This window comes from Salvelinus namaycush, chromosome 21 (genome assembly GCF_016432855.1).
Source record: "Salvelinus namaycush isolate Seneca chromosome 21, SaNama_1.0, whole genome shotgun sequence".
In the NCBI taxonomy this organism is placed as follows: Eukaryota; Metazoa; Chordata; class Actinopteri; order Salmoniformes; family Salmonidae; genus Salvelinus; species Salvelinus namaycush.
Genome location: NC_052327.1, coordinates 11439098 through 11463465, shown reverse-complemented (window position 1 = coordinate 11463465; position 24368 = coordinate 11439098). Strand labels below are relative to the sequence as shown.

The 24368-nt window shown below is 43.6% G+C and overlaps 1 protein-coding gene across 1 annotated transcript in view; it reads right to left on the bottom strand.

Moving 5' to 3' along the window:
- The window catches only part of LOC120066612 (GRAM domain-containing protein 2A), a 64256-nt gene extending 47473 nt beyond the window's left edge, over positions 1–16783 (bottom strand). Inside the window, exon 1 of the mRNA XM_039018037.1 lies at positions 16559–16783. The gene's annotated coding sequence lies outside the window, so the exon portion shown is untranslated. The remainder of the gene's footprint in view (positions 1–16558) is intronic.
- Positions 16784–24368: the final 7585 nt, after the last annotated feature.

The window sequence follows — 24368 nt, the reverse complement described above, 5'->3', positions numbered from 1 at the left end:
ATTGTCCACAGCTTCAGCTAGGTCCATAATTATTGGCACCCTTGATAAAGATGAGCAAAAAAGACTATATAAAATAAGCTGTATAAAATAAATGATATATTGCATGTTCTAAACCATTTGAAATGTATTTTATATTAATACAATTGCTCAGAGAAAGAGATTGTGTTTAACAAGTTATATACATATATATATTTGTTTTTAAGATAGGGGACAAAATTATCAACACCCATTTTCAGTACTCCAGCACCCTACCCTTTGATAACGACACTGAGCCTTTTTCTAAAATGTTTTATGATATTGGAGAACACGCCGGGAGGGATCTTAGACCATTCCTCCATACATAATCTTCCCAGATCCTTGACATCCTTTGTCTGCGCTTATTGACTGCCCTCTTCAATTCAAACCACAGGTTTTCAATGGGGTTCAAATCTGGAGACTGAGATGGATACTGCAAAATGTTTATGGTGGGTTTGGCATTGAAAAACAGAAGCATATGCAGAAAAGTACCTCATATCTACGGTAAAATATGGTGGTGGATCTTTGATGTTATGGGGCAATTTTACTTCCACTGGTCCTGGGGCCCTTGTTAAGGTCAACGGCATCATGAACTTTACCAAGTACCAGAACATTTTAGCCAAAAACCGGGTAGTAGTATTTATTGGGTTCCCCAATTATCCGCTACCAAGGCAGCAGCTACTCTTCCTGGGGTCCAAACAGGAAATAAAACACAACAAATAAAATACATAATATACATAATAATACTTAATCTCCTGACTCTGCCTCACTCTTCAGAAACAGGAGATGGCTCCTGCCCAATGAGCCGTTCGGGCTCGCATAAGCCAAGGATTTGTGCAAGGCCACCCACCTACATAATACAATACATAATACAGTGTAAATTACAATACAAAATATATACAAATTTCCGTGTCTCTTCACAGTCCCTATTGTGCCGTAAGGTGTTATTTTATCTGTTTTTTGAATCTGGTTTTAATTGCTAGCTTGAGTTACCTGGGGTGGCAGAGAGTTCCATGTAGACATGGCTCTATTTTTTACTGTACATTTCCCAGCCTCTGTTCTGAACCTGGAGACTGTGAAGAGACTGCTGATTGCCGATAAATGTCCGAACTGTGTGCCAACTGCTTGAACAGACAGTTTGATACCTTCAACACATCAACATCTAAGTGCAATACGTGCTACCCTGTTCTGGACCAACTGCAATTGACCTATGTCCCTCTTTACCGCACATGACCAGGACTGTAGGACATATCTGGTCGACTGAGATGTCAAGAAAGCAGAGCATGGACAGATCGATTACCATTTTAGCCACCATAGAGTCTATATGTTTTGGTTTCCTCTGTCAGGATGCTGACATTTGGCCGCAAGTGGATAACCCCAAGCACTAATCAAAATCCACAAAGAAATGGTTGACTTGTTTAATATGCTCACCTTTATCAAGGATGCCAATAACTATTTAGAAAGTGGGAAGGGTGCTAAAAATGCGAGAAAAGCACTTCTGAGGAAGAGCTAGTGACACCCACTCTCCTTAATATGTGTGGGTAATGCAATTTTACCCAGACACAATTTCCCACTTGCGCATTTCCCTTGCTGTCCCTGGACCTTTCCTTTCATAAACAGTTTCAAAGGCTTAGTACTCTCTGTACTCTTAGCAGATCTGAAGTCAGTGAAAAATGTCGCACTGTGCAAATGACTACTAGTGAAGGGGGGGGAATCAGTTACATATCGGGATATTCATTTTAACAATATATCGTATCGTTTTGACAACATCACAATATTATTTTTGTGCTAGTTGGCTGTACCTGTGCCTAAAATCCAGTATCTTGCCTTCATAGCTTGTTCTCCATCTTCTTTTTAAATTTGTTTTCAGCACTTTCATTCCCATGACTGATCAAAACTCATTTTATTTTGTCTCTCTCTCGTCCCTCTGCAGTAGACATATGGTGAGCAATATGATTGTAACATCGAATCACAATAAAATCACAATATCGAATTGCAACACAATATAGAATTATTGTGATAATATCATATTGTGAGATCGCTGGAAATCTCCAGCCCTAGTTGTAAAATGACGGGATCCCTCTCTTTTAACAAAGGCCAAAACTGCTTTCAAAATTGTTTTCCCGCGATTGTATTAAGAATTGTTTAGCCAAGACTGCTTGTCTAAAAGACGACATGTTTCCCTCCCTATCTATGGCTCTCGCAACTTGAATGCGCCTCGAGGAATATTTTTCTCGCATACTGCACACAACAACAAGCTGACTAGGTAAATAGGTCAACTATTCTACTATATTCTACTTCTGATTTTGTTTTAATAACAACATTACATAGAAAAAATAGTATCACGGGAAAGTTGCATCCTAAGTGATAAAGTACAGGCTTTGAATTACTTTGGACCAACTGGCAAGTGTCTTCACTGACATTTTCAACCTCTCCCTGACCGAGTCTGTAATACCTACATGTTTCAAGCAGATAACCGAAGTCCCTGTTCCCAAGGAAGCGAAGGTAACCTGCTTAAATGATTACCGCCCCGTAGCACTCACTTTGGTAGCCATGAAGGGCTTTGAAAGGCTGGTCATGCATCACATCAACAGCATCATCCCGGATACCCTAGATCCACTCCAATTCGCATACCGCCCCAACAGATCCACAGATGACGCAATCTCAATCGCACTCCACACTGCCCTTTCCCGCCTGGACAAAAGGAACAACTATGTGAGAATGCTGTTCATTGACTACAGCTCAGCGTTCAATACCATAGTGCCCACAAAACTCATCACTAAGCTAAGGACCCTGGGACTAAACACCTCCCTCTGCAACTGGATCCTGGACTTCCCGACGGGCCGCCCCCAGGTGTTAAGGGTAGGCAACAACACGTCTGCCACGCTGATCCTCAACACTGGGGCCCCTCAGCGGTGCGTGCTTAGTCCCCTCCTGTACTCCCTGTTCACCCACGACTGCATGGCCAAACACGACTCCAACACCATCATTAAGTTAGCTGACGACACAACAGTGTTAGGCCTGATTATCGACAACGATGAGACAGCCTATAGGGAGGAGGTCAGAGACCTGGCAGAGCAAGACAAAGGAGCTGATCGTGAACAATAGGAAAAGGAGGGCCGAACAGGCCCTCATTAACATTGACAGGGCTGAAGTGGAGCGTGTCGAGAGTTTCATGTTTCTTGGTGTCCACATCACCAACAAACTATTATGGTCCAAACACACCAAGACAGTCGTGAAGAGGGCACGACAACACCTCAGGAGTCTGAAAAGATTTGGAATGGGTCCCCAGATTCTCAAAAAGTTCTACAGCTGCACCATCGAGAGCATCCTGACCGGTTGCATCACCGCCTAGTATGGCAAATGGTCGGCATCTGACGTAAGAGGGTAGTGCATACGGCCCAGTACATCACTGGGGCCAAGCTTCCTGCCAGGAAGGACCTATATACTAGGCGGTGTCAGAGGAAAGCCCAAAAATTGTCAAGGACTCCAGTCACCCAAGTCATAGACTGTTCTCTCTGCTACCGCACAGCAAGCGGTACCGGAGCGCCAAAGTCTAGGACCAAAAGGCTCCTTAACAGCTTCTACCCCTAAGCCATAAGACTGCTGAACAATTAATAAAATGGCCACCCGAACTATTAACATTGACACCTCCACCCCATTTGTTTTTACACTGCTGCTACTCGCTGTTTATTATCTATACATAGTCACTTTACCCTTACCTACATGTACAAATTAGGCAGAGTTGCAAAGAAAAAGCCATATCTCAGACTGGCCAATAAAAATAAAAGATTAAGATGGGCAAAAGAACACAGACACTGGACAGAGGAACTCTGCCCAGAAGGCCAGCATCCCGGAGTTGCCTCTTTACTGTTGACGTTGAGACTGTTGTTTTGCGGGTACTATTTAATGAAGCTGCCAGTTGTGGACTTGTGAGGCGTCTGTTTCTCAAACTAGACACTCTAATATACTTGTCCTATACTTGTCCTCTTGCTCAGTTGTGCACCGGGGCCTCCCACTCCTCTTTCTACTCTGTTTAGAGCCAGTTTGTGCTGTTCTGTGAAGGGAGTAGTACACAGCGTTGTACGAGATCTTAATTTTCTTAGCAATTTCTCGCATGGAATAGCCTTAATTTCTCAGAACAAGAATAGACTGATGAGTTTCAGAAGAAAGTTCTTTGTTTCTGGCCATTTTGAGCCTGTAATCGAACACACAAATGCTGATGCGCCAGATACTCAACTAGTCTAAAGAAATCCAGTTTTATTGCTTCTTTAATCAGGACAACAGTTTTCAGCTGTGCTAACATAATTGCAAAAGGGTTTTCTAATGATCAATTAGCCTTTTAAAATTATAAACTTGGATTAGCTAACACAACGTGCCATTGGAACACAGGAGTGATGGTTGCTGATAATGGGCCTCTGTACGCCTATGCAGATATTCCATAAAAAATCTGCCGTTTACAGCTACAATAGTCATTTACAACATGAACAATGTCTACACTGTATTTCTGATCAATTTGATGTTATTTTAAATGGACAAAAAATTTGCTTTCTTTCAAAAACAAGGACATTTCTAAGTGACCCCAAACTTTTGAATGGTAGGATATGTCTGTTCAGTTCAGTTTACACAGTGTAACAGAGAAAACACAATATTTGAGAATACATTTATTTGGGAATATATTTCGTAGAACCGACATGCTTCTGTGTTCAGCTTTGTCACCTCCAAACCAAAAGTTTTGTTAGTGAGAGTCACACACCTTGATGGACCCCTAATTAATTGGTTTGGCTGACAAGCTTTGGGTATCCACGTGCTAATAACTGTGGGATTCCAGTTGTTCTGCTCACGAGTTGAGACAACCGCAACAAAGTGTGGTTTTCTGCTTGTCATTAGTGGTTTCCTGTCAATCCACTAAACTGGTCCTGACCTGAAACAACAAAGCCCTCTTTCATTAGCTAATACCCTTCTCTAAGAGAGTAGAAAGTCACTAATGAGAATAACAACTGCAGACTGGGTGGCTGTATGAGAGAAGACAGGCACGCTAACAGTTGATTGGCTAGCATGGAATGGAGAGACAAGGTAGGTGACAGTTGATTGGTTGGCTGGGAATGGAGAGACAAGGTAGATGATAACTGACAAGACGGGCGGAGAAGTGACGTGAGGATCAGGCTGTCAGTTCAGCAAACAGCCCAGCTTATTGAAAAGGTGGGAAGGGGAAGGAGGGAGGGAGGGAGTGTGGGAGATAACGACTAAATATAGAGGTTCGACCATCGTTAAAAGACTGCAGAGAGAAAGGTTGAGGCGTGGGCGCTCGCACAGTTTCACAACCGTTAGCTTGGCAAAGCACGTAGACTCCTTCGACTGGGTGAACAATGAACACATTTAGAAACAGTAATTAGCGGGCACATCAAACAAAATACCATTGTTTCAACTTCCCTTCAGTGCTCTGAAGGGAATAAAACAGAGCCAGTTTGCTGAACAGATGCAGTTCAGACAGATGAGGAAGGCTGATAAGATGGAAGTGAATCTGAGATAAGACCACCACTGAGCTTGACCTGTCTCCATTCAAGCCCGTGTTTCATACCTGCTTTACGCACACCAAGAACAAGGTCTTTCAACCTCCCCCTGGTGTAAAATCCCTTATCACCCCCTAAAGCCTTTCAAGGACTTAAACTTTGTTCCTCTGAAGATGCTGAAGACCCCACATTCTTCATTGGTGTACATGATAAACACCCATTCTCGAGATATTCTTTCAAGCATTCAAAGGACAACGGTTAACACTGAAGGTTCAACCGGGGATGCCAGGCAGCAATGAGTTTACATTGAGACAGATAGGCCTACAAAGGATTACATGGCATGACAGCGAGTTGACAACGAGAGATGACAAACACTGTGACAGGTAGTGATGCAGTGTAAATAGTGTGGTGGCAGCAAACGGAGAAGCAGCAGAGACACAATGAGTGCCAAAAGTAACTAGGTTGATGAGTCTGTATGTTTGCGCCTTATGAGATGAGAGAATGACAAATGCACACACACACACACGATTCAATGTGAAATTAAGTAACTACGCTCACATTCGAACTCAAAGGGCTGAATCAGCCCTACTTTAACCAGGGAGATGAGGCATTCACAGCTCTTGGTCTATCAACCCCATATTCTGTATTCTGTACTTAGTCAATTATATCTTGCCAGGTTCCCAATCCTCACCAATGCTACCTCACCCAAGGACACTGAAGAGGAGATAATTGTGCTTTTGGAGGATGTCCAAAACGCAGCTCAGGGAAAAGCTCAGGGCTGGTCCGGAGGACTAGCTGGCATTGTGTTTTCTTTAGTTGCAATGTGACGGGAGTCGGGACTGCCATGGGATAGAGTTGGCACCAGACACTGCCCGCCCGGACTGTCCGGACACAAAGGGAGTTTTATATCCCCACCATGACCTCAAAAAAAGAGAAACGGTAAAATGAGACGGAATAGTGATCTTATTGTTTGAGGGAAATATTACAGGAGATGATGAGGGTAGATTACAGGCCACCAACACGTTTCGGGAGGACGATGTTTTTTAATAATGGCAGTGAAAAGAGAATGGAGCAATATAAGGAAATTACTCTCTACTGCATGCCAAGCCTGGCTCGTTATTCTCTGTCCAGTGGCCCTGCACTACGGATAGACAAAGGCTTCCTTACTCGACAAAGACCAAACGCATCACCACAAAAAAAACTCTTGGCAGTAACGTGACAGTGTTGCACATATTTTGCACATATTGTCAGTGGGCTTTCTTTTGTCCCCACTGCTTGCAAAATCTCACTCTGCCACACAGTCACGTACGGCCGCTATGCATGCAGGTATTTTCCTCTCTCAGTCGCCATGGCAACAGCCTGAGAAAAGGCCATTCGAGTCGGGCATTTTCTTCTTCTTGTTACCGAGTTCTAAAGTGGACATGAGGAGACACCTTGTTTAATGGTCAACCGATAGAAACCCAGTGCAAACACAACCTGGGCTATATGAAGAGTGCAGGTTAACTCACGAAAGGTCAGGTAGCACACAAAACAGAGGACCTTGAGAGTGTTTGCGAAACGAATCATCTGTGAGCAAGTGTAGCCTTTCCGTTCCCTTAGACAAACATGAATGCCTTCAAAAGGGAGTCACAATTTAAAACAGCGCTAAACAGAACAAAGACCCACTTCTAAAAATAAATACATAGGAACAGAATTCTGATAGTGTTGAAATGGTGGATAGAAATAGTAGAGTGAATGTGCCGAAATGTATTTCAGAGTAAAAACATGGGATAAGATGTAAAAAATATATAAGTCAGTCTGTTGTCGTACTATATAAGTGTATCTGGCTTCCTGTTCCTGTCGGCTTCAGCTGTCATTAAAGTGATGCTCCAGAGCTTTTGTATATTGTCACCCATTAGTTATGGAAGTAGTGCTCACAAGCAAAAACAGGTCCCTCGAAAATTGTGCACAATTGTGTACTACGCCATCCATTTCGTATGAAATGTTCCGTACAATATGCTATGAAGTAAGTGCTTAAGGTCCCAGACAGCATCTTTAAGAAGAATTGACGCCTCTCTGTTCCCTTCCTTTCCTTTCTCTCCAGTCCACCCATCTCCTGACGTGATCCTATCTGCAACAGCTGCGGACATCACACACACTGCCTGAGTAGATAGGTACAAGCTCCATCGAGACAAACCATGACTACGGTTTCCATGGCTCCCTGATTCTTGGAAACCCATTTCCTGTGATGTGGCTGGGAACATAAATAGATCTAATTAGTCTCATCCCCATTTCTCTTCTCTAATCACAGTGGCGTAGGGTGAAGGTGGTGTATTGGTTGATTTGGCCTTGAGTGTGGAGATCAAGGAGAGTGTCTAAGCACGGCTTTATCGATCGCAGCTTCCTGATGCAGGTTGACGTGTGACCACTGAGGTGTGATCACTATGATACAGGAACTAGGGGTGTGAACATTAAAACTTTGAAACGAAATTGGGATCCTTAACGTTAACAAAAATCCCTAAATGAAAAACACAGTGCCGTTATCACAAAACATATTATTTTCCGTTTTATAGCCTAACAAGACGATAGGCTATAAAGGGCAAGATGCGTAATTTAAATGTAGACAGCGATATTAAGTATTTTTTTATATATTTTGTATTTAACTAGGCAAGTCAGTTAACCTGCATCAACCGGCAGCATGACTGTGGAAGCTGCGATCGATAAAGCCGTGCTTAGACACTCTCCTTGATCTCCACACTCAAGGCCAAATCAACCAATAAACCACCTTCACCCTACGCCACTGTGATTAGAGAAGATGCAGAAAGTAAACAGTATAGTGGGTCAATTTCCGCAGCAACTAAGAGTGTCGAAGCACGAGGCTCTGGTGTCCTGGCTACCACGCTGTGAACAGCGTGAAGCGAACCCGTACGCTTACGCAGATACCGTGTGTGACTGGGAGAACGAAGTGTTGCATCTCAATATCCTAGCCTATTCATTGATGATAGGCCCTGCTTGACTGAAGTTGCGAGACATTGCAAGCCAAAAAGAGATACAGCTGTCCATTGCGAGAAACAGCTTTTGATTGTCCATAGATGGGCCTCGTGCACAGTTCTGACTCAGTCTGCCTGGTGGTCTACCTGCCCTCCCCTGTCCCTCTTCGTCCCTCGCTAGCTCGCTATGAAAGATGCAAGTGTTTCTGTTTTCGGAAGTACGGCAACTAATCAGTCTCCTCCGTTCCAAAAAATACTGAATCTTAGGAGTGGAGTCCTAGCGGAATCGAATCTTGACACTCAGAAATTAGAGTTTACACCGGGAGTCAGCATGACAGGAGTCAAGGAATCAATTAAATTGGAGTCGACTCTCCACCACTACGTCATCGTCGTTAACAGTTGAAAAAATGGCAGAAAAAGGCAAGGGACAGCGGTGAAGTCCTGTATGACAATACTTTGGGGAAGATAAATGAGAATGAAATGCAAACTTTGCAAGGTGGAATTGAGGTATAGTAATGGTAGTACAGGTTCAATGCTTAACCATCTGAAAGGGACACACCGTGAGGCCCAAACTGTTGCTGGCAGAAGCGCAGCTGCATTGTGAATTCATGTGGAAAACCGATTTTAAAAAATGGTGGTTTAAACATTTTAATTTGTTACATTCCTAGCATTAACAAACTATCATTCAAAGTGTCTGTGCCTGCCCTGTCTGTTCCCTTCGGATTTAATCAGGATACACGGCTTACAGCAACGCATTCCCCTTTGAGAAATCAAATCAAATCAAAGTTTACTTGTCACGTGCGCCGAATACAACAGGTGTAGACCTTACAGTGAAATGCTTACTTACAGGCTCTAACCAACAGTGCAAATAAGGTATTAGGTGAACAAAAGGTAAGTAAAGAAATAAAACAACAGTAAAAAGACAGTGAAAAATAACAGTAGCGAGGCTACATACAGGCACCGGTTAGTCGGGCTGATTGAGGTAGTATGTACAGTGGGGAGAACAAGTATTTGATACACTGCCGATTTTGCAGGTTTTCCTACTTACAAAGCATGTAGAGGTCTGTAATTTTTATCATAGGTACACTTCAACTGTGAGAGACGGAATCTAAAACAAAAATCCAGAAAATCACATTGTATGATTTTTAAGTAATTAATTTGCATTTTATTGCATGACATAAGTATTTGAACACCTACCAGCCAGTAAGAATTCTGGCTCTCACAGACCTGTTAGTTTTTCTTTAAGAAGCCCTCCTGTTCTCCACTCATTACCTGTATTAACTGCATCTGTTTGAACTCGTTACCTGTATAAAAGACACCTGTCCACACACTCAATCAAACAGACTCCAACCTCTCCACAATGGCCAAGACCAGAGAGCTGTGTAAGGACATCAGGGATAAAATTGTAGACCTGCACAAGGCTGGGATGGGCTACAGGACAATAGGCAAGCAGCTTGGTGAGAAGGCAACAACTGTTGGCGCAATTGTTAGAAAATGGAAGAAGTTGAAGATGACGATCAATCACCCTCGGTCTGGGGCTCCATGCAAGATCTCACCTCGTGGGGCATCAATGATCATGAGGAAGGTGAGGGATCAGCCCAGAACTACACGGCAGGACCTGGTCAATGACCTGAAGAGAGCTGGGACCACAGTCTCAAAGAAAACCATTAGTAACACACTACGCCGTTGTGGATTCAAATCCTGCAGCGCATGCAAGGTCCCCCTGCTCAAGCCAGCGCATGTCCAGGCCCGTCTGAAGTTTGCCAATGACCATCTGAATGATCCAGAGGAGGAATGGGAGAAGGTCATGTGGTCTGATGAGACAAAAATAGAGCTTTTTGGTCTAAACTCCACTCGCCGTGTTTGGAGGAAGAAGAAGGATGAGTACAACCCCAAGAACACCATCCCAACCGTGAAGCATGGAGGTGGAAACATAATTCTTTGGGGATGCTTTTCTGCAAAGGGGACAGGACGACTGCACCGTATTGAGGGGAGGATGGATGGGGCCATGTATCGCGAGATCTTGGCCAACAACCTCCTTCCCTCAGTAAGAGCATTGAAGATGGGTCGTGGCTGGGTCTTCCAGCATGACAACGACCCGAAACACACAGCCAGGGTAACTAAGGAGTGGCTCCGTAAGAAGCATCTCAAGGTCCTGGAGTGGCCTAGCCAGTCTCCAGACATGAACCCAATAGAAAATCTTTGGAGGGAGCTGAAAGTCCGTATTGCCCAGCGACAGCCACGAAACCTGAAGGATCTGGAGAAGGTCTGTATGGAGGAGTGGGCCAAAATCCCTGCTGCAGTGTGTGCAAACCTGGTCAAGAACTACAGGAAACGTATGATCTCTGTAATTGCAAACAAAGGTTTCTGTACCAAATATTAAGTTCTGTTTTTCTGATGTATCAAATACTTATGTCATGCAATAAAATGCAAATTAATTACTTAAAAATCATACAATGTGATTTTCTGGATTTTTGTTTTCGATTCCGTCTCTCACAGTTGAAGTGTACCTATGATAAAAATTACAGACCTCTACATGCTTTGTAAGTAGGAAAACCTGCAAAATCGGCAGTGTATCAAATACTTGTTCTCCCCTCTTTACATGTAGATATGGTTAAAGTGACTATGCATATATGATAAACAGAGAGTAGCAGTAGCGTAAAAGAGGGGTTGGCGGGTGGCGGGACACAATGCAGATAGCCCGGTTAGCCAATGTGCGGGGGCACTGGTTGGTCGGGCCAATTGAGGTAGTATGTACATAAATGTATAGTTAAAGTGACTATGCATATATGATACACAGAGAGTAGCAGCAGCGTAAAAGAGGGGTTGGGGGGGTGGCACACAATGCAAATAGTCTGGGTAGCCATTTGATTACCTGTTCAGGAATCCTATGGCTTGGGGGTAAAAACTGTTGAGAATCGTTTTTGTCCTAGACTTGGCACTCTGGTACCGCTTGCCATGCAGTAGTAGAGAGAACAATCTATGACTGGGGTGGCTGGGGTCTTTGACCATTTTTGGGGCCTTCCTCTGACACCGCCTGGTGCAGAGGTCCTGGATACACTGAGTGTACAAAACATTAGGAACTTTTTCCATGACAGACTGACCAGGTGAATCCAGGTGAAAGCTATGTTCTCTTATTGATGTCACTTGTTACATCCACTTTAATCAACAGTTTCCTCTGTGTATCAATAATGGTCCACCACCCAAAGGATATCCAGCCAACTTGACACAACCGTGGGAAGCATTGGTGTCAACATGGGCCAGCATCCCTGTGGAACGCTTGACAAGTTCTAGAGTCCATGCCCCGACTAATTGAGGCTGTTCTGAGAGCAAAAGGGGGTGCAACTCAATATTAGGAAGGTGTTCCTAATGTTTTGTATACTCTGTGTATATGCTGTGCTTGGTAAGATTTTCCTTTTATTAGTTACACAACCTTGCTCTCTCCATCTTTCCTTTCTAGAACTTTATCCTAATTTGCCAGTCAGGTAGTCAGGTAGGAAGAACTGGATCTGAGGTCAGTGTAGGTGAATGCCCGGTGACTCCGCAGACCAGGTATCTCCTGGTTTCATCTGCGAAACATGCTCTTCTCTTCCCACTTTTATTCAAAGCGTCATGTTCTCTGAAGTTCAGTAAGCCCCTTGGTGACTGACTGGCTGTCTAGCGTCCTAGTTCCGCCAGGACCAGAGTGATGTGCAATGAGATGGCCTGGTCCCAGATCTGTGTGTGCTGTCTGGCGTCCTAGCTCCACCAGAACCAGAGTGACGTACACTGAGATGGCCTGGTCCCAGATCTGTGTGTGCTGTCTTGCCAACTCCCATGGTCATTGTCACACAGAGATCGAAAGACATCTAGGACCAGGCTAGCATTGAGATGATGGTTAGAAATAATCTAGATACAATATTAAAAACAACCACTGGATGTTCAAAAGTATATTTCATTCAGAGATTTTATCAATAATCCAGCCTCACCTGTGCTGTTAAAGGAAAGGCTACACAATATATATTCCACAAATCTAAAACAACGTCGACTGATTATATTCCATCGAAACGGTCTTTACGCAAAAGTTTATAAAAAAATACTTCTGTTTTCGCAATTTGAATTACATTTATCAAAAACTCGTATACCAACAATACACTGCAGCTTTGAAGTCAAGAAAGGAACAGCCTGCTGGTGGCTTCGGTGATGGAGGCGAATCAAGTAAGTAGGTACTAAAGTGCCCAAAGAGTTATGTCATGTTATGTTGCTAGTAGATGATTAAAAAAACGTGCCATGCAAAACAAACTGGCCCACTCGGATTTAACATGGTGTATGGGGATGGAATAAGCTAGCTAGCTAGCAAGCAAGCTACAACAACTCCATCAACACTGCAAGTTTTGCAGAAATTAACGGTCAAATACCAATCGGATTAATGTCAATGTTTATTTCAAAATATGTCTTTATTTTTGATCAACTGCCTGATCTTTATTGGCTGATATAACTTGCAGGATATTATGGTAGCCACTGACCACATTTACATGCACACCAATATCCCATTATTATTCGGGGTACTCAAGTATTCTGTTTTTGAGTTGACGCATATAAACATCATATCCCATTTACAATAACATATCCCATTTACAATAACATATCCCATTTACAATAACCCGAAAAAGCTTGTATCCCGGTTATGACAAACCCGGATAAGATGCCTGGTCTTAGACGGGATACTGTTGCATGTAAACATCTTATCGCATATACTGTAGTTTTTTGTGGTCTGTGCAGGCTCAGGTTCGCATATCATGGTTGTTGTGGGATGTTTTCATCATTGTCAAACAAATCACTTTGAAAAGTAGGGCACCTGTGCAGTTAAATCCACCATAATAATTCCATAATAATTTATTTTGCTGATACTCTGTACTGGACTGTAAAGCCTACTGGCTACTTTCACCCCTATTTTAGAAAAGTTTCTGCTTATAATTTCCGACATTTGGTAGGCCATATTATAATACAACAAGTGTAGACATTACCGTGAAATGCTTACTTACAAGCACTTAACCTACGGCGCAGTTCAAGAAGAGTTAAGAAAATATTTACCAAATAAACTAAAAGAAAAAAAGAAAAAGGAACACAATAAAAAAACAATAACGAGGCTATATACCAAATTTCCAACACTTTGTAGGCCATTTGTTTGTCAGCTATAGTTAGATACATGCAGCTTCTCTTCTGTCATAACTTGTTGCCCCAGAAGACAAAATAAAGTAGCGCTCACCTGAAGAATGTCTTACATCGATAGAATTAATGCATTAGTAATCTAGTTAACACCGGTAAAGTTGTCTGTTTCGTTTAGGTCGGCGTTTAGTGACCGGCAAGAATGCAATAACTTCAAAACAGTGGAAAGACTGGTCCTCTGAAAAATGTCCAAATGTCATCAGTTTGACCGGTTTTAAGGAAATAAAACGCTGAGAAAACGATGAAACACGTTTCTGATAAGACTTCAGTTCATCTTGGGTGCATTATTTATGTGGTTGAAATACTGTCTGCTTGCATAACAGTGTCAAAGAAAACAAATAAATAATATTTCTCCAATCCTGTTCCCGAGACAAAATTAACATAAGTTATATCGTTTTACTGCAAGAAGTGCATAATTCTGCCAGAGTTAATATTATATTAGACTACACGTGAGAGGTTATAGGCCCTACAGTCAGTGTCCAGATTTCAGTTACTATTCCATTTAACCCATATGAACTTAAATTAGGAATATTCTGTTTATTCATGGTTAAAGGGATACTCCTGAGTGGGATATCAAAGGTGCATGTAAACAGCTTATCCTGAATAAGACCTTAATCTGGATATGAGCTACTATCCGGAATACTGTGCTCATGTAAACGTGGTCAATGTTTGTGTTAGCCATTATACTTGGACTTACTATTACTGCTGCTGGTAATGTTAGTGACGTTAGAACTCAGGTAAACATGTGTAGCTATAGCTACCATCGGCCAACAACAGAGTTTTAGCCAGTTTGGTTATGGATGTTTAATGTCTTCTATGATAGTAAAGGTTCACCTTGATTTTGCGTAACAGTACGAGAAACGCTGATGTGCTGAACTGCTAATTAGTGATGATGCAAAATGGTTCCGAAAATAATATTCCCCTCTCGCTGGAATCAACACCCATCTACTGTACTGAAATTAAATTGATTCAATCTTTGAGTCCTGTTCACTGTTATTTGACAGACGATAGAACGATAGATAATGGCTGCTCTTCGGGAGTTCTAATGAGTAGTAACTTTGAGTCCAAAAGACACACAAGGGGCGGCGGTTTTACAACTAAACAAACACAAACAGTTATATTGTGTAGTGCTGCTACTGACTCCAAATCAGAGCCAAAATGCTTCTAAATCTCCTCAATGGGTCTCTTGTTTAAGTGTCCTTGAGTGATCTCATCCCTTCAGTGCTCCCTGTCCCCAAACGAGGAGTCCATTCCAAACAACGCTAGGGGAAACGACCACATTGTGCCTGTCTCAACTCTGTGGAGGGGAACCATTTCCCCCTAGAAAAAGATTTTGGCTTAAGCCTAGTGGACCGGAAACTGTAAACAACATCACACCAGGCCACACAGTAAATCAGTCATTATGGGAGAAGCATACCAATAGACAGGGGGCATGTGTGGTGGATAGGTCTAAGGAAGTTGCATGACAAGCAATAATTCAATAATTTACTAGTAAAGTAATATCTTCGCCCACGAAGTCCATTTTACTGTTTGGTTTAGTTGAGGCTGATCTGTCCAACTTGACTTTCAGACAGCCGTTATATCTACAAAACAAGCAGATACAGAACCTTGAGATGTAAATTACCTCGCCGCCGAGAGCTGTGTCCACAGTTTTATAAATGGGTTCTCTTTGACGCTCCCAACCTACTTCACTTTAGAATATTAGGCTGGCCAAACATAGCCTGCAGTGCTCAATTAGCACCTTTCATTTACAATACAAGTACAATAAAACTGACTATTCCCCATTATAATGGGACAGAATAATTGATCCATCTCTTTCGGGCCATATGCAATGTTAACATGTTTAACCTTTCAATAAAGAGGGCTTTTACAATTCTGATGGCTGTAATTGGTATTGTGTGATAGGCTTGGGCGATATACAGTATATACCGTACACCGCGGTATTTGGAAAAAGCCACAGGATGGTTTTTCAATACCGTCAAAACGATTTATTTGAAGTTTTTCATAATATGCAAGCCCAAGGGAGCACTGGGCTAGATGTTGCAGCTGGATAATACATTGTGTCAGAAGAATCTAATAATAATCATGTGGTTCAGTCTATGAGTGGTTACATGGAGATCAGAGAGGATGCTACACTATATATACAAAAGTATGCCAAATGTTTTCAAACACACTTGTGTCTAATTATTAACCCCTCTCTGGAATGTATGACCCGTTTGATACTAACCATTAGAAAATGCATGTCATTCCCTTTCAGACAGACACTAAATGTACATGGGGCTGTTGGCTAAACTAATCATAATACCCCCAACCACATATCTGACATACCCATGAGTGGAACATCATGTGCTGGGTGACAAGTTTCCATTCCCAAAGTAGAAACTACTGAGAACCGTGCAGTCTATTTTAGCAGCCATGATTTCATATTGTCAGCACACTGGAAATCTCTCTGCACACCTTTTTCATTGTTCTAGATGAACACTGCACAAAGTTGGCACAGAAGAATGACTTATCAGTTTTGGTTTCCTTTGTAATTATGTATAGCTAAATAGGCAGGATGAGTGCATAGACTACCACCGCACAGTGGCACGAGGGTCGAAGATTTGCATTATGTAAATCAAATGGATAATTCAATGACCAAGCACGAACCTAGATGTTATGTAATAACATAATAATAATAATGTTACTGTCCGACTTGAATCATCTGTTCATTACCATAAGCTGTCTGTCATATTTCCAATTAACTTGTCTATCTTGTAAAATAACCGGTAAATACAGTACCAGGAAAGCGAAGCAGAAATAAATCTGCCTCTCGTTGACAATGTCTGCGGTCTCGACATGGATAAAACCTACCGTGGAAACTGGGTAGATATGCTGTCGAGTATATCATTTCCGCGGCGGGCTCAGAGAAGAGAAATTAGGGTCGAATGTCCACATAATCGTATTCTAAAGGAAGAAGTCCGTGGGTAAAGTGAAAATGGTAGACAAGACTGGAAGGGGGGAAACGGTTGTCAGAGTTGTCGCGCTGTCAACACAAAGGCAGGAGCACCGAGTAGATGAAATTTCGGCTGACTAACAAGCTAACTTGTTGCGCTGAGCATCCACGAGCGCTGGGCACTGGCTTATCTATTTACTGTTCCCGCCTCCTGCATTTTTTTGTGCCTTACTACTGTGATCTCTACGGTCCATCTACTACGTGCACTCGTGCAGAGATAGCAGAACACATAACTTCTAGTGGTTGATCAACTGTACTGCAAGCACATATTGTAATTTAAGGGGAAAATGTAGGTGTTTTAATGCACGGGAATTATAATAATGGTAGGCTAATAAAAACATTCAAATGTAGGCCTAAGAGATGCATTTACCGTTGGTTAGGAGATCACAAAGCAGCATAATACAATTAACATTATGGGTAGGCTACAGTATTGCTTTGTGATAGGAGCCGACATCATAGCATATTTAATCTCAGCACCTACTGTATACTAAGGCAGGAGATAGTAAACACATTAGGGCAATTTTAGCATGTACATCTTGGTGGGGGAAAAAATATATATATTTGATACATGCCAGCAAAGGCACTACACAACACAACACTAAAACAGTACATTAATTGCACTGTAACGGTGACAAACGGTGCCCACAAATTGTTGTCCCAACAGCAGAGCTTTCCTTTCAGCACCATGGAGTTAATCCTTACCACTGCTACACCTGGCTATCAGCGGAGCCTTGTCTAACAGCGAAACAGTTCATTCAGCCTCATTTACTGCCTTTTTTTAAAACATAGCTGATATTGCTGACTTGCTTAAACAAATGGGGTTTCTACTGACAATTGAGATGTGCAAACTATGGCATAAGGGAAAAATTTGCGGATAAGAGGCAATCCAAGCTAGGACGGACGTATTCAATATAACTATTTGTTCAGCACTTTTGAAATGTACAGTGACAGAATTCAGAACATGGGCCGTTCTTAAAGTATTTTCCCTGTACACCAAGTCAAAACTGTAGGATAAATAAAGGAGGATATAAGCAGAAAATTAAAGCTCTTAAAAAATGTAATGATTACATTTCTCTAAAACAGGCTATAGGCTACATGTGCACCACCAAGTCAGAACAGTATGCTAAGTTATGAGGGGGAAAGGGACCGAATTATTAGGGTGAGGCACATGGGCTACTAACAGCTTACTACACAACATACTCTTAGTATTACTTTCGTGGCTACAGTATACAGTGGCAAGAAAAAGTATGTGAACCCTTTGGAATTACCTGTATTTCTGCATAAATTGGTCATAAAATGTGATCTTATCTTCATCTAAGTAACAACAATAGACAAACACAGTCTGCCTAAACTAATAAAACACAAACAATTATATGTTTTCATGTCTTTATTGAACACACACCGTGTAAACATTCACAGTGCAGGGTGCAAAAAGTATGTGAACCCTTGGATTTAATAACTGGTTGACCATCCTTTGGCAGCAATAACCTCAACCAAACGTTTTCTGTAGTTGCGGATCAGACCTGCACAATGGTCAGAAGAAATTTTGGACCATTCCTCTTTACAAAACTGTTTCAGTTCAACAATATTCTTGGGATGTCTAGTGTGAACCACTCTCTTGAGGTCATGCCACAGCATCTCAATCGGGTTGAGGTCAGGACACTGACTTGGCCACTCCAGAAGGCATATTTTCTGTTGAAGCCATTTTGTTGTTGATTTACTTCTGTGCTTTGGGTCATTGTCCTGTTGCATCACCCAACTCCTGTTAAAATTCAATTCATGGACAGATAGCCTTACATTCTCCTGCAAAATGTCTTGATAAACTTGGGAATTCATTTTTCCGGCGATGATAGCAAGCTGTCAAGGCACTAAGGCAGCAAAGCAGCCCCAAACCATGATGCTCCTTCCACCATACTTTACAGTTGGGATGAGGTTTTGATGTTGGTGTGCTGTGCCTTTTTTTATTCACACATAGCGTTGTGTGTTCCATCCTTCCAAACAACTCAACTTTAGTTTATTCTATCCACAGAATATTTTCGAACATCCAGATGCTCTTTTGCAAACTTTAGATGTGTATCACCAGTTCCGGCACCACTCATCAGGCCTCCAGTGCACTTCCACAGTCCAGTACGGCCTGTGCCTCTTCCCCGCACTCGCCCTGAGGTGCGTGTCCTCAGCCCGGTACCACCAGTTCCGGCACCACGCATCAGGCCTCCAGTGCGCTTCCACAGTCCAGTACGGCCTGTGCCTCTTCCCCGCACTCGCCCTGAGGAGCGTGTCCTCAGCCCGGTACCACCAGTTCCGGCACCACGCATCAGGCTTCCAGTGCGCTTCCATAGTACAGGGCTTCCGGCGACAGTACCCAGTCCAGAGCTTCCGGCGACAGTACCCAGTCCAGAGCCTCCGGCGACGTTTCACAGTCCGGAACCTCCAACGACGGGCCACAGTCCGGAACCTCCAACGACGGGCCACAGTCCGGGGCCTCCAACGACGGGCCACAGTCCGGAACCTCCAACGACGGGCCACAGTCCGGAACCACCAACGACGGGCCACAGTCCGGAACCTCCAGCGACGATCCACAGTCCGGAGCCTCCAGCGACGATCCACAGTCCGGAGCCTCCAGCGACGATCCCCAGTGACGATCCCCAGTCCGGAGCCTCCAGCGACGATCTCCATTCCGGAGCCTCCAGCGACGATCCCCAGTCCGGAGCATCCAGCGACGATCTCCAGTCCGGAGCCTCCAGCGACGATCCCCAGTCCGGAGCCTCCAGCGACGATCCCCAGTCCGGAGCCTTCTGCGACGATCTCCAGTCCGGAGCCTCCTGTGACGATCTCCAGTGACGATCTCCAGTCCGGCGCCTCCAGCGACGATCCCCAGTCCGGAGCCTCCAGCAACGATCTCTAGTCGGGGGCCTCCAGCGACGATCCCCAGTCGGGGGCCTCCAGCGACGGGCCACAGTCCGGAACCGCCAGCGGTGGGCCACAGTCCGGAGCCTCCAGCGACGATCCACAGTCCGGAGCCTCCAGCGACGATCCCCAGTCCGGAGCCTCCAGCGACGGGCCACAGTCCGGAACCTCCAACGACGGGCCACAGTCCGGAACCTCCAACGACGGGCCACAGTCCGGAACCTCCAACGACGGGCCACAGTCCGGAACCTCCAACGACGGGCCACAGTCCGGAACCTCCAACGACGGGCCACAGTCCGGAACCGCCAGCGGCGGGCCACAGTCCGGAGCCTCCAGCGACGATCCCCAGTCCGGAGCCTCCAGCGACGATCCCCAGTCCGGGGCCTCCAGCGACGGTCCCCAGCCCGGGGTCTCCAGCGACGGTCCCCAGCCCGGGGTCTCCAGCGACGGTCCCCAGCCCGGGGTCTCCAGCGACGGTCCCCAGATGATCCGCAGTCCAGAGCCTCCGGCGATGATCCACGTTCCGGATTTAGAAAGGCGGAGGGATCAGTGTAAAGAGGGGGGGCGGCGTTCAGAACCAGAGCCGCCACCGAGGGTAGATGGCCACCCGGACCCTCCCCTATAAGTTCAGGTTTGCGGTCGGGAGTCCACACCTTTGGGGGGTGGTACTGTCACGCCCTGACCTTAGTTATCTATGTTTTCTTTATTATTTTGGTTAGGTCAGGGTGTGACGAGGGTGGGTATGCTTGTTTTGTATCGTCTAGGGTTTTTGTATGTCTAGGGGTGTTTGTAAGTCTAGGCATATGTAGGTCTATGGTGGCCTGAATTGGTTCCCAATCAGAGGCAGCTGTTTATCGTTGTCTCTGATTGGGGATCATATATTCAGGTTGACATTTTCCCTTGGGTATTTGTGGGTTCTTGTCTATGTGTAGTTGCCTGTTCTGCACTCTTTGTATAGCTTCACGGTTCGTTTTGTTAGTTTTGTTCAGTGTTCATTCTTATAATAAAGAGAATGTACGCATACCACGCTGCGCCTTGGTCTCCTCCCTACGACGGCCGTGACACCTAGGGCTCAGGTCCTCTGAGAGAGAGAGAGAGAGAGAGAGAGAGAGACGAAGAGACAAAGCGAGAGATAGAGAGAGACAGAATTAGAGGGAGCATACTTAAATTCACACAGGACACTGGATAAGACAGGAGAAATACTCCATATATAACAGACTGACCCTAGCCCCCGACACATAAACTATTGTCCCATAAATACTGGAGGCTGAGACAGGACGGATCGGGAGACACTGTGGCCCCGTCCGACAATACCCCCGGACAGGGCCAATCAGGCAGGATACAACTCCACCCACTTTGCACAGCCCCCACACCACTAGAGGGATATCTTCAAACCGCCAACTTACTGTCCTAACATCCTCCAGCTATTTGCTTAGAGATTCTAGGGACAACTAGGAGGCCTGCGTCTTGTGATTGTAGCGTACGTGTAGGTATGTACGGCAGGACAAAATCGGAAAGATAGGGAGGAGCAAGCCCATGTAATGCTTTGTAGGTTAGCAGTAAAACCTTGAAATCAGCCCTAGCCTTAACAGGAAGCCAGTGTAGTGAGGCTAGCACTGGAGTAATATGATCAAATGTTTTGGTTCTAGTCAAGATTCTAGCAACCGTGTTTAGCACAAACTGAAGTTTATTTAGTGTTTATCTGGGAAGCCGGAAAGTAGAGCATTGCAATAGTCCAATCAAAAGAGAGATCAGGGTCCAGAGTAACGCCGAGGTCCTTCACAGTTTTATTTGCAACGACTGTACAACCATCAAGATGAAACAAAGATCTCTTTGTTTCTTGGGACCTAAAACTAGCATCTCTGTTTTGTCTGAGTTTAAAAGTAAAACATTTGCCGCCATCCACTTCCTTATGTCTGAAACACAGGCTTCCAGGGGGGCAATTTTGAGGCTTCACCATTTTTCATCGAAATGTACAGCTGTGTATCATCTGCATAGCGGTGAAAGTTAACATTATGTTTCAGAATGACATCACCAAGAGGTAAAATATATAGTGAAAACAATAGTGGTCCTAAAACAGAACCTTGAGGATCACAGAAACGTACAGTTGATTTGTCAGAGGACAAACCATCCACAGAGACAAACTGATATCTTTTTCGACAGATAAGATCTGAACCAGGCCAGAACTTGTCCATGTAGACCAATTTGGGTTTCCAATCTCTCCAAAAGAATGTCATGATCGATGGTGTCAAAAGCAGCACTAATGTCTTGGAGCACGGGGACAAATGCTGAGCCTTGGTCTGACACCATTAAAAGGTAATTTACCACCTTCACGAGTGCAGTCTCGGTGCTATGATGGGGTCTAAAACCAGACTGAAGCGTTTCGTATACATTGTTTGTCTTCATGACGGCAGTGAGTTGCTGCGCAACAGCTTTTTCAAACATTTTTGAGAGGAATGGGAGATTCGATATAGGCCTATAATTTTTTATATTTTCTGGGTCAAGGTTTGGCTTTTCCAAGAGAGGCTTTATTACTGCCACTTTTAGTGAGTTTGGTACACATCCGGTGGATAGGGAGCCATTTATTATGTTAAACATAGGTGGGCCAAGCACAGGAAGTAGCTCTTTCAGTAGTTTAGTTGTAATAGGGTGCAGTTTGCAGCTTGACGGTTTAGAGGCCATTAATATTTTCATTAAAGTGTCAAGAGATATAGGATTAAAAAACTTGAGTGTCTCCCTTGATCCTAGGTCCTGGCAGTGTTGTGCAGACTCAGGACAACTGAGCTTTGGAGAAATATGCAGATTTAAAGTCCATAATTTGCTTTCTAATGGTCATGATCTTTTCATGAATTTCATGAATTTATCACTGCTGAAGTGAAATCCATCCTCTCTTGGGGAAGGCTTTTTAGTTATCTTTGCGACAGTATCAAAAATAGCAGTGGAGGCTCTTTGATATTGCACGGTATTGTCTTTGCAAGCTAGTTGGAAGACTTCCAGTTTGGTGGAGCGCCATTTCCGTTCCAATTTTCTGGAAGCTTGCTTCAAGGCTCTGGTATTTTCTGTATTCCAGGGAGCTAGTTTCTTATGACAAATGTTTTTTGCATCTAGGTTATTACGCAAGATAAAATTTAGTTCCTCAGTTAGGGGTTTAACCGATTGGGTAGGTGACGGGAGTCTGGAAGGGCATCTAGGAATCTTTGGGTTGTCCGGGATTTTATAGCATGGCTTTTGATGATCCTTGGTTGGGCTTTAAACCTCTTAGCGCGAAGATCCTGCTAGCGGGATCAAATCCGACAACATCCGGTGAATTTGGCGGAGCGCGCCAAATTCAAAATACAAAATCGTAATATTAAACATTCATGAAAATACAAGTGTCATACATGATTCTTTAGCTTAGAATCTTGGTAATCGAACCGCGTTGTCCAATTTACAATAGGCTTTACGGGCGAAAGCATAGCATTCGATTATCAGAGGACAGCGCCCCACAACAACATAAGTTTTCAAACCAGCACAGAATGTCACAAAATCACAAATAGCGATAAAATAAATCACTTACCTTTGAAGATCTTCCACTGTTTGCAATCCTAAGGGTTCCAGCTACACAATGAATGGTTGTTTTGTTCGATAAAGTCTTTCTTTATATCCCAAAAAGTCAGTTTAGTAGGCGTCATTGAGTTCAGTAATCCACCCGTTCAACGTGCAGACAAAGAAGTCCCAAAAGTTACTGGTAAAGTTCGTCCAAACAAGTCAAACGATGTTTCTAATTAATCCTCAGGTAGTCTAACATCTAAACAAAGATAATATTTCATACGGAGAATAGTATGTTCAATAGGGAAGGAAAATAACGAAGAGCGTGCCCTTGTTCATGTGCGACTTTTGCCTTACCTCTCCCCATGGATAAACAACTATTACTCGTTGGTTTTTCAAAAAGCAAGCCTGAAACCATGTATAAAGACTGTTGACATCTATTGGAAGCCATAGAAACTGCAATCTGGGAGGCGCAAGTCATAGTTTTCAATAGCTTCACATTTGAAGTTGATGAGAGCTCAAAAAATAAAATCAGGATGAACCTCGGGTTTTCACCTGCCATATCAGTTCTGTTATACTCACAGACATTATTTTAACAGTTTTAGAAACTTCAGAGTGTTTAGTATCCAATTCTACCAACTATATGCATATCCTAGCTTCTGGGCCTGAGTAACATGCAGTTTACTTTGGGAATGTCAGACAGGTGGAAATTCAGGATACTGCCCCCGACCCTAGAAAGGCTAAGAAGATTATTTGTTGCGATTGCAAACGTAAAAAATTGGTGGTCCGATAGTCCAGGATTATGAGGAAAAACATTAAGATCCACAATATTTATTCCACGGGACAAAACTAGGTCCAGAGTATGACTGTGGCAGTGAGTAGGTCAGGACACATGTTGGACAAAATCCACTGAGTCGATGATGACTCCAAAAGCCCTTTGGAGTGGGTGTGGACTTTTCCATGTGAATATTAAAATCACCAAAAATTTGAATATTATCTGCCATGACTACAAGGTCCGATAGGAATTCAGGGAACTCAGTGAGGAACGCTGTATACAAAGGCAGGAGGCCTGTAATCAGTAGCTATAAAAATTTATTGAGTAGGCTGCATAGTTTTCATGACTAGAAGCTCAAAAGAAGAAAACAGTATTTTTTTGTAAATTGAAAGTTGCTATCGTAAATGTTCGCAACACCTCCGCCTTTGCGGGATGAGCGGAGGATATGGTCACTAGTG